Source organism: Microtus ochrogaster, unplaced genomic scaffold (genome assembly GCF_000317375.1).
Source record: "Microtus ochrogaster isolate Prairie Vole_2 unplaced genomic scaffold, MicOch1.0 UNK6, whole genome shotgun sequence".
NCBI classification, from domain to species: Eukaryota; Metazoa; Chordata; class Mammalia; order Rodentia; family Cricetidae; genus Microtus; species Microtus ochrogaster.
In genome coordinates, this window is record NW_004949104.1 from 3,778,875 (window position 1) to 3,787,242 (window position 8,368).

The window sequence follows — 8,368 nt, forward strand, 5'->3', positions numbered from 1 at the left end:
AAAAAAAAGGGAAAATAATAACATTGTCTCTCCAGATATTATAAACTGTCAATGTGGTTTGTCTTTGGTACCTAGTTGTTTAAATAAATACAATACTACACATTTTACTGACATTTTTCATCATATGTGATTGACAATTAAATTATAGGCTTTGATTGAGTGAATTATAATATTCTCAATAGTACGGGTCCATCCCACTAGTTATTGTAAATCTTTAGGAAAATAAACTAGTGATCCTAGAAACAATATTTGACCTGAAACAGCTTTTGATCAAACTGTGTGATAACTACTTTGTCAGCTTTCTATCTTATATTAGTTCCTGCAATAGCCATATTTTTTTCTCTGTCTTTCTGTACTCTAATGCTCTCTCGTCTCTCTGTTCTTTCATTTCTTTGTTTATCTGTCTCTCTCCGCTCTAATGCTAAGTCTGTTTCTCTCTTCATCTTCCTCTCTGTTTATATACAAATGAACACATGTATATTAACACACATGTATGAGAGATGTGTGAACTTTGATGTTCTCTGGACTATAATGATTAAATATAAATAGATATTTTTATAACATAAGGAATATCATAAAAGATGCTTCTGACTTCACCATTTCTATTAAACTGTCCACTAACTTCTACATGTGAAGTATCAAAAGTTTAAATGACTAAGTGATGAAAAGTTTTCGTTTTCAGAGTTTTATAATGACTCGCTACAACAAAGTTTTCAATAAAAAAACATGAAAAACATGACAAATCTCTTGAAATAAAATGAACAAATGAAGTGAGACAAGCAATATTTAGAAATAATTTACTTTCCATGTTGCAAATATACAAAATCTATCTCTAAGATTAATAAAGCAGACTTATTTAAAAGTAGTTTTTTCTTTGTTCTCCAAAATTTAGTCCGTGTCCTATTCCCAAGTATATCTGTTTTCAGTTGCCTTTTGATTGATTGTTATCTCCATGTTTCTAGACGACTGCGATATTAAGCAGCTCAGTATTTTAAAATTCCAATAAAGTGAAAACATATTTAAATTAATAAAGTCATTGAATTCACTGTATACAAACTGAATAAAGATTCAGTGCTTCCAATTCATTTCCTTAGGCAAATCTTTTCTTGATTTCTCAGGATTACAAGCAAAGCAAATATCACCAATTTTAATTCAATTGTTTTTAAGTCTTTTGTTTACTTTCATAAAACACCTCTCATTTTTTGTTAATAAGATGAGAGATTCACTTTCCTCTTCTAAGTGCCTATCACATCTTGTTGACTAGCAGATGAGCACAGAAACACTGAGTGGGATAATAGCTCTCTTAATGTAAAGCAGACTTGTCTCAGCTTCCTCACTAATTATACACCCAATCCCATATGCCATCCAGAAACTTCTAAAGTCTCCAACAAAATGGTATTCAAATATAATATGGATAATGTAGCTAAACAAATAACATTGTCTGCTTGTAAATGAGAGATTGTATCTTCCTGAGTGTGAAGAGTTTCAATATCAAGAATTTTAGATCAAAAAGTAAGTATAAGACATTAAAATGTTGAATTAGAGGTTAGAGTGTGACTAATGCATGTTTTGAGCGTTAGTATATAATAGTTTTTCCTATTCCAGTAAACCTTATTCAAAAAATAACTTACAAAATTCATTTTATTTAAATAAAACATAGATCCATTTGTTTTTTATTATCAGACAAAAGGCAATTCAGTAACAGTGCATTTGAATTTCTCATAAGTTCAAGCACATAAAACAAAGTCATAACTTCATTTCTACATCAATTTCCTAAGAAATACTAAATCTATAATTAACTGATATTGCTGAAAAGTGCTTCCAAAATAAAACAATACATACCACCAACAAAATATGTACCTTTATTTGTCTAAATCTGAACGTTTAAAACATTAGCTTAATTTTTTAAAGGACATGAAATTACATGATTTTAATTTTTCCCTTTACTTCACCTTTACTTTGCAGCTATCTTCCCTCAATCTCCTCCCATAACTCTCCATACTCTGAAATTGAGACCCTCTTGATTATTCTTGTATACATTTATACATACATACATATGTGTATATATCTATTTTATGCATGTGTAAGCACAAATATGCATCATACAGTTTGCTTAATTCACGTTTGTTATTTTATGTATGTTCTTTAAGGGTTAGCCATTTTGTATTGGGCTATAATAAGAATACTCTTCAGTGAAAATGCTTAATCTCAGCCCAGCAGTCAGTAGTTGTTCATCGTTCAAAATGACCATTCAGAAAGATGGTGTTTATTTGTTTGTTTGTTTGGTCTCTGACCTGGTATTAGATTTGTTTTATTCATCTATGGTTCTTATGAGAAGATTTGTTACATTGTCAGTCCAAACGGCTTTAATGTTCATATGTTTGTGCGTCTTTGTGTGTAGCTATGTGTGTTTGAATATATGAATATATACACATACATATTGGCAGAGCATAGACAAACAATTCATATATGTATTTACACATGTGTATATGTATGTGTAAATATATGCTTAACGTGTATCATGGCTAATTTTAGGTATATATATAAATTGGTGTTATTCATTGAGGAGTAATCGCACAACTTTGGTGTTATTTGTTCCTCATCTTCCGTTCTCCATTATTGAACTTCCTCCCTACTCTCTGGTGGGCGCCCTCTCCACAGTCACCCATTTCCCACTTCATATCATCCACATGCTATCATTCTACTCTCAAGCCTTGTTGCTGCCAAGGATAGATTTTTATACTCCTCATTTCCAGGCTGCATATTTACACCTGATGATATGGTACTAGGAAAACAGAAGAGAGAAAATGTGTATCATGTGTATTTCTGGATTACTTCACTCAATATAAACTGTATAGGTCCACCGATGTGCCCACAAATTTCTTTATTTCATTACTATTTACAGTTGAATACTATTCCATTGTCATATAGATGAAATTTTTACTATCCATTTATCTGTTTAGAGCATTTTGAAAATACTCTCAACTCCTTATTTTGTTATTTTAAGTTTTAGACAAATGCACTAAACAAAATATTGGCAGTTTATGTGCATTACATTAAAAATTACTAAAATATGTAAAAATATTGAGCTGAAAATGTGTTAATCATATTTTAAAAGTTTCAACATTTACATAATATTATAAACAGATCTTTGAATACATATTTGCCCAATATTTTAATCTAATATACTCTCTGTTTCTGCTTTATTTAGATTTTTTTATAGTGTGAGCAGTTCAAAGTCCATTTTTATCAAGCTTACAATGCATAAACATTGAAGTAAATAGACAGAATATTTCCATTTTACTGAACCAAATAGATTATATTTGTTGAGTATACAAATAGGCTTAGACATAAAAACTCCCATTGATTAGTACCATACATGAATTCAGGTATCTTTCAGGAGTGTCATCAATTTTAGTCATGAAAAAAAATTACAAGTACTTTTTGACATACTTGATTTTTTTTTCTTCAGAGAACTAACCAAAATAGTGCATGTAATTATAGTGATCTTTTAAGAGCAGGAAAAAAAATTCTTCAGAACTCAGAGAACGGTTTCTAACACATGGAGTTCCATCTGCTGCCTGTTCTACTTTTAAAGTACAGAGCCTACATCATGGAAAGTCAGTAAGCTGCATTCAGAACCAGCGAGGAGCTGAACTTTGCTGTTCTGCAACAAGTAGGTAAAACAATCCAGGTAAAGAAACTTGACTGCAGTGGCATCTGCTTCTCATATTAACCAGTAAACATGCCCTAAGAACTTGCTACAAATGAGTCTGTATATCTAGTATGTTGGGAAATAGTATGAATATTGTAGGAGGCACCCATAAAAATAAATATCACCTGAATGTACATGTCAGTATTCAATACTCAGGCTAGCCCAATGATCCTTATAGTTTAAATTTTTGACACACTTTAGATACTTATACTTAATCAAGCCTCCAATGATCTTTAAACTGAGGAGAAATATAGCTAGGTGTATTTACTATTAGAAAACCAAAATAATAGATTTATATAGAGTTTTAATTAATTTAAAAATAGCAGTACATATTAATATAGAAACATATTTTAAAAAAGAAAACAGAAATTTGTTAATTCAAAATAGCAGCAACAAAGTATTACATGCTACTACAAATAGTATGGTTTAATAAAAATTTGTAATAGGTGTCATGTTTTGTTTAAAACAATCTAATGACTTGTGAGATTTATATATTCTGTCTTATATTAATATAGAATATAACATGCTGCCTTGGGAAAATTTGACCTAGCAAACATAGTATCATGATAGTATGTTTTAAAGGATGTGTATCATGACCAAAATGTTCCAGAGGACGTAAGTAGCCAGTTTGCAACAATTATTGATAAAAACAGAGGTGAAATCCTAAAGTCAACCGCCAAGAATGTTACCAACTTTCTGTGAGTGCAGTCAAATAAATAGTTGATTTGCTGAGATAGGAAGCTATCCTTGCTTTTTCCTCTTATTAGGTTTATTTTTATGTTTAAGTTGAAATACCAGACAGAAATTGTGATTTTGTATTTCATCATACTTTTCCTAAACCAGTGTCATCACACGAAAATGACAACCCTGGATGTGTCCCACAGCATAAATTCTTTTTCCTCGCAGCAAATAACATCTTCGTCCATCACATGGAAAGTGCTAGTCCATAAGGTAAGAAATAACTGTGAATAACTATTTTTCTCTTACGTAAATATAATCCCCTCTGAATTCAGATAGAGTGTAGGCTAATGTAGACTGATTATTCAGCAGTGAGATCCAATAACTGCACATATTTATATTTTATCATTTTTTCTTTATACTTGCTTTATTTACTACACCTTTCCAGGTGAAGAAATAAATGGTAAATTTTCTATTGTGTAGTTTGTCAGTGCATTTAAGATACATTATAGAAAAAAATCATAATTATTTATTTAAATATTATATAATTATATAATTGTCCTTGGCATATTAAGAGTTATTTATAATATACCCCATAATGAAAATGAATTTTCTTAATAATTGAACAATGAGCCCAAAGAAAATATATAATGTTGGGCTTGGGAAGGTAACTCAGTAAGTTAAGAACTTGCTAATGAAGCAAACAAACTGGAGTTCACATCCACAACTTTTACTTACAATATTGACTATAACAGAGCAGGCCTAGAATCCAAGTCCTCAGAATTCAGGGATCTTAGGATCCATGCAACTCACTGGGGAGCTGTCCCTGCTGAGTTAGTGAGCTCCAGGCTTAGTGGGAGAACTTATCTATACAAACAAAATGAAAACTAAAAAAGGTAATAATGGTTGAAGGAGAAAATGACCAACTCCAAATTTTGCTCATAAGAAACATGTATTGTACATAGACACACAACTCCCAATCATGTGCACAATTATAAACCCATACACACATACAAGCGACATATCATACACACACATATATACTTATATATACACATAGAGATTTGTCTAAAATATGATTTTACGAGTGTAACTAAATTCTATATACCATAACTTAAAAGATCTGTGCATAACACTACAGAATAAATTTAAATATTAAAGATACAGTAGTGATTTCAAAATTTAAAAAAATCCAGATTGTGTTATTAGAGGTATATAACTAAGGAGAATTCAAAATCATTTAGGAGGCTGGAGAGATGGCTTGGTAGCTAAGCATGTCCATTGCCCCTGCAAAGGGCCTGAGCTCTGTTGAAAATACATGTTTTTGGCAACTCATAACGTCCTGCAGCTCCAGCTCCATAGATCTGGTGTCTGTGGTACATGGTTATGTATACATATAAAGACATACACTCACAAATATGTGTGCATAAACATGTGACTACATGCACACACACACACAACCTGAAAGATAATAAATCTTAAAATTATTGCATAGGATATCATCTTAAATTAGAAATTGGCATAAAAATTTATATGGCCTTATTCACAACTAAGCTGAGAGGAGATATAATAACACTCATGGAATAGTGGAAGAAAGATACAACATTAGAATTATAACATCAATAAAGGAAATGATAGATGTAATTGTCTATTAAATATGGAATTTCTTCCTTCAAGGTAAACACATCAACTGACAGATGACTTCCTCTGCCAGACATGCCTTTAGACACAGCAACAGATTATATAATGGCAATGGGAATTCTGAAATAGCTTAGTTTATTCCTGTATTTTTCTGAAAGGTTTTCTTATTGTCTTTTTGAAACAAACTAGCTATTATGTTGCCAGGAGGGTAAAGTCTGTGGCAGTCACTCAAATAGCCTCAGCTTCTACAGTCTCTGAGGTCACTAAGGACAACAAAAAAGAGATGGCCATTCATCCATCTGTTGAATCTCTATTGTACATCTGTGTAAAACGGAAAAGACACATTAGAAAACTCAGTGGCCTTATAAGAGAAAATGCAGTCTCGGAGACCTCACCACCACCAGTGAAGATGTTTAGAGCATGTGAACCATTGAAGAGCAAATTCTTCAGAGACCAAGGCCAGCCAATGGCAGATTTCAAACTATTTTTCTTCTCTTCTGTAGACTTCTGAAACCTGGAAAGCAGACCTTGTGCAGCTTAGACGTGGACCATGACACTAGACATTTGATGAGAATGTCAGCATTTGTTTTTAATATAGAATATTATGGGATCCTTCTGGGCTGATGTTTGGTACTTAATGTTACCAAAAGAAGTAATGCATCAAAAAAGAATGTAAAACAACAATTTAAAAGAACTTTTGCTAGAAATTATGATTGATTTAAATAGTGAAGTCAGTGATGTTTAAATATCAATCTTTTTCTCACTTGCACTTAACTCAGCTTCACAATTATTTGCCTTATTACGACTTCTGTTTGGGCTATAGTTTGGGAAGACACGATCTTTGCTACATATAATCCAAAGTGAATATCATTGTTTTGTTTTCTAGGGTTGGAAAGAAGAGAAAATTCAGGATTAATACCATCATTTTCATTTTTTCACCAGGTTTTTATTCTTTCCCATATATTTCACATATGGTGCTCCAAATCTTAGCAACTATGGTGCAGGTAATGAATTCTTACAACAGGTGTTCATGAATAAAACCAAATAAAAACTTAGCAGCTCTTAGAGCTCGTAGCGGCAAAGTTACACTGCTGAGCTTTCTAGGCAGAAAATCTAGAGCATCTCCTCTGCTCCCTGCAGCTGTTAAGGAGTAGAAACATGTGAACCCAAATGACAGTCTTACATGTTGCTGTCTACCAGCTTCGGGAGACAGCGTTTGCACCATGTTTGCTCCGCACCATGCTCATTTACATATATTCCGTAATAATAAATAGCATACTATTATCAGATTGCAGCTAGGTGTAGATTTCTAAATAACATTAAACTACCAAAATTAAAATAATGTTGATAAATATAGAACTTATGTAGAATCCTAAATCATTTTTGGTGTTATTAATAAGTATTATTTACCTACTTTCCTTATCAAGTTTGAATAAAAAATAATAAAAGTAATTAAAACTATTAAAAGACATTACACATGAAGAAAGTGAGATGATTTTTCATAAAAGGTGTAATTAGCAGTAACAATGCTTGGGAATATGAATTTTTACTCTTTTGAAATTGATTTTCTATCTGCAACACAAGGTCACACTTAATAGTCCATGAGTAGAGACTTATTTTGTTTGTTTTCTTTTTATGTCATTATAACAGATTCACTATAAGAATAATGCATTTCCCACAAAGTCTTAACTCATGAAGAGTAGGCCTCCTATTAATTTCAAAAAGTCCTTACATAGTTGCAGATGTAATAATACCTTAAAAAGACATTTCTTAACAAGAAGTGGTAAATATTTAAAATGTGATTTTAGAAATTGGCATGTCCATCCTAATTTATACAAAAAACATTAAACTATTTCACCACTAAAACAAAATTAATAAAGGCATTTGAGACAGACCACATGGATTTGTTGGAAATTAATCATTTATCATGCTACGTTCTTTTTTTAAAAAAAAATCAATGACCTGTTTTAATCCAAATTGGCAAGGGATTTATGTGAAGTTACTTCCAATAATGAAAATGTAAATTTAAACAACTTGGAGATATCATCATATCCCAATCAGAATAACTAAGATCAAAACAACAACCAACAACCCATACTAATGAGAATGTGGTAGAAAAGAAAACATTATTCGCTACGGGGAGAATTGCAAACTTATCCAGCCAGTCTGGAAAATGTTGGTAAGAATTTCCCCCAAAACTAATGATAAATCCACAGCATGACTCAGCTATTCCAGTTCTTGGAATATGTCCAAAGATAGACAGCCTGCTCCACTGATACTTGCTTAGCCATGTTCATTGATGCTTTACCCACATTAACTAGGTAATGGAAATAA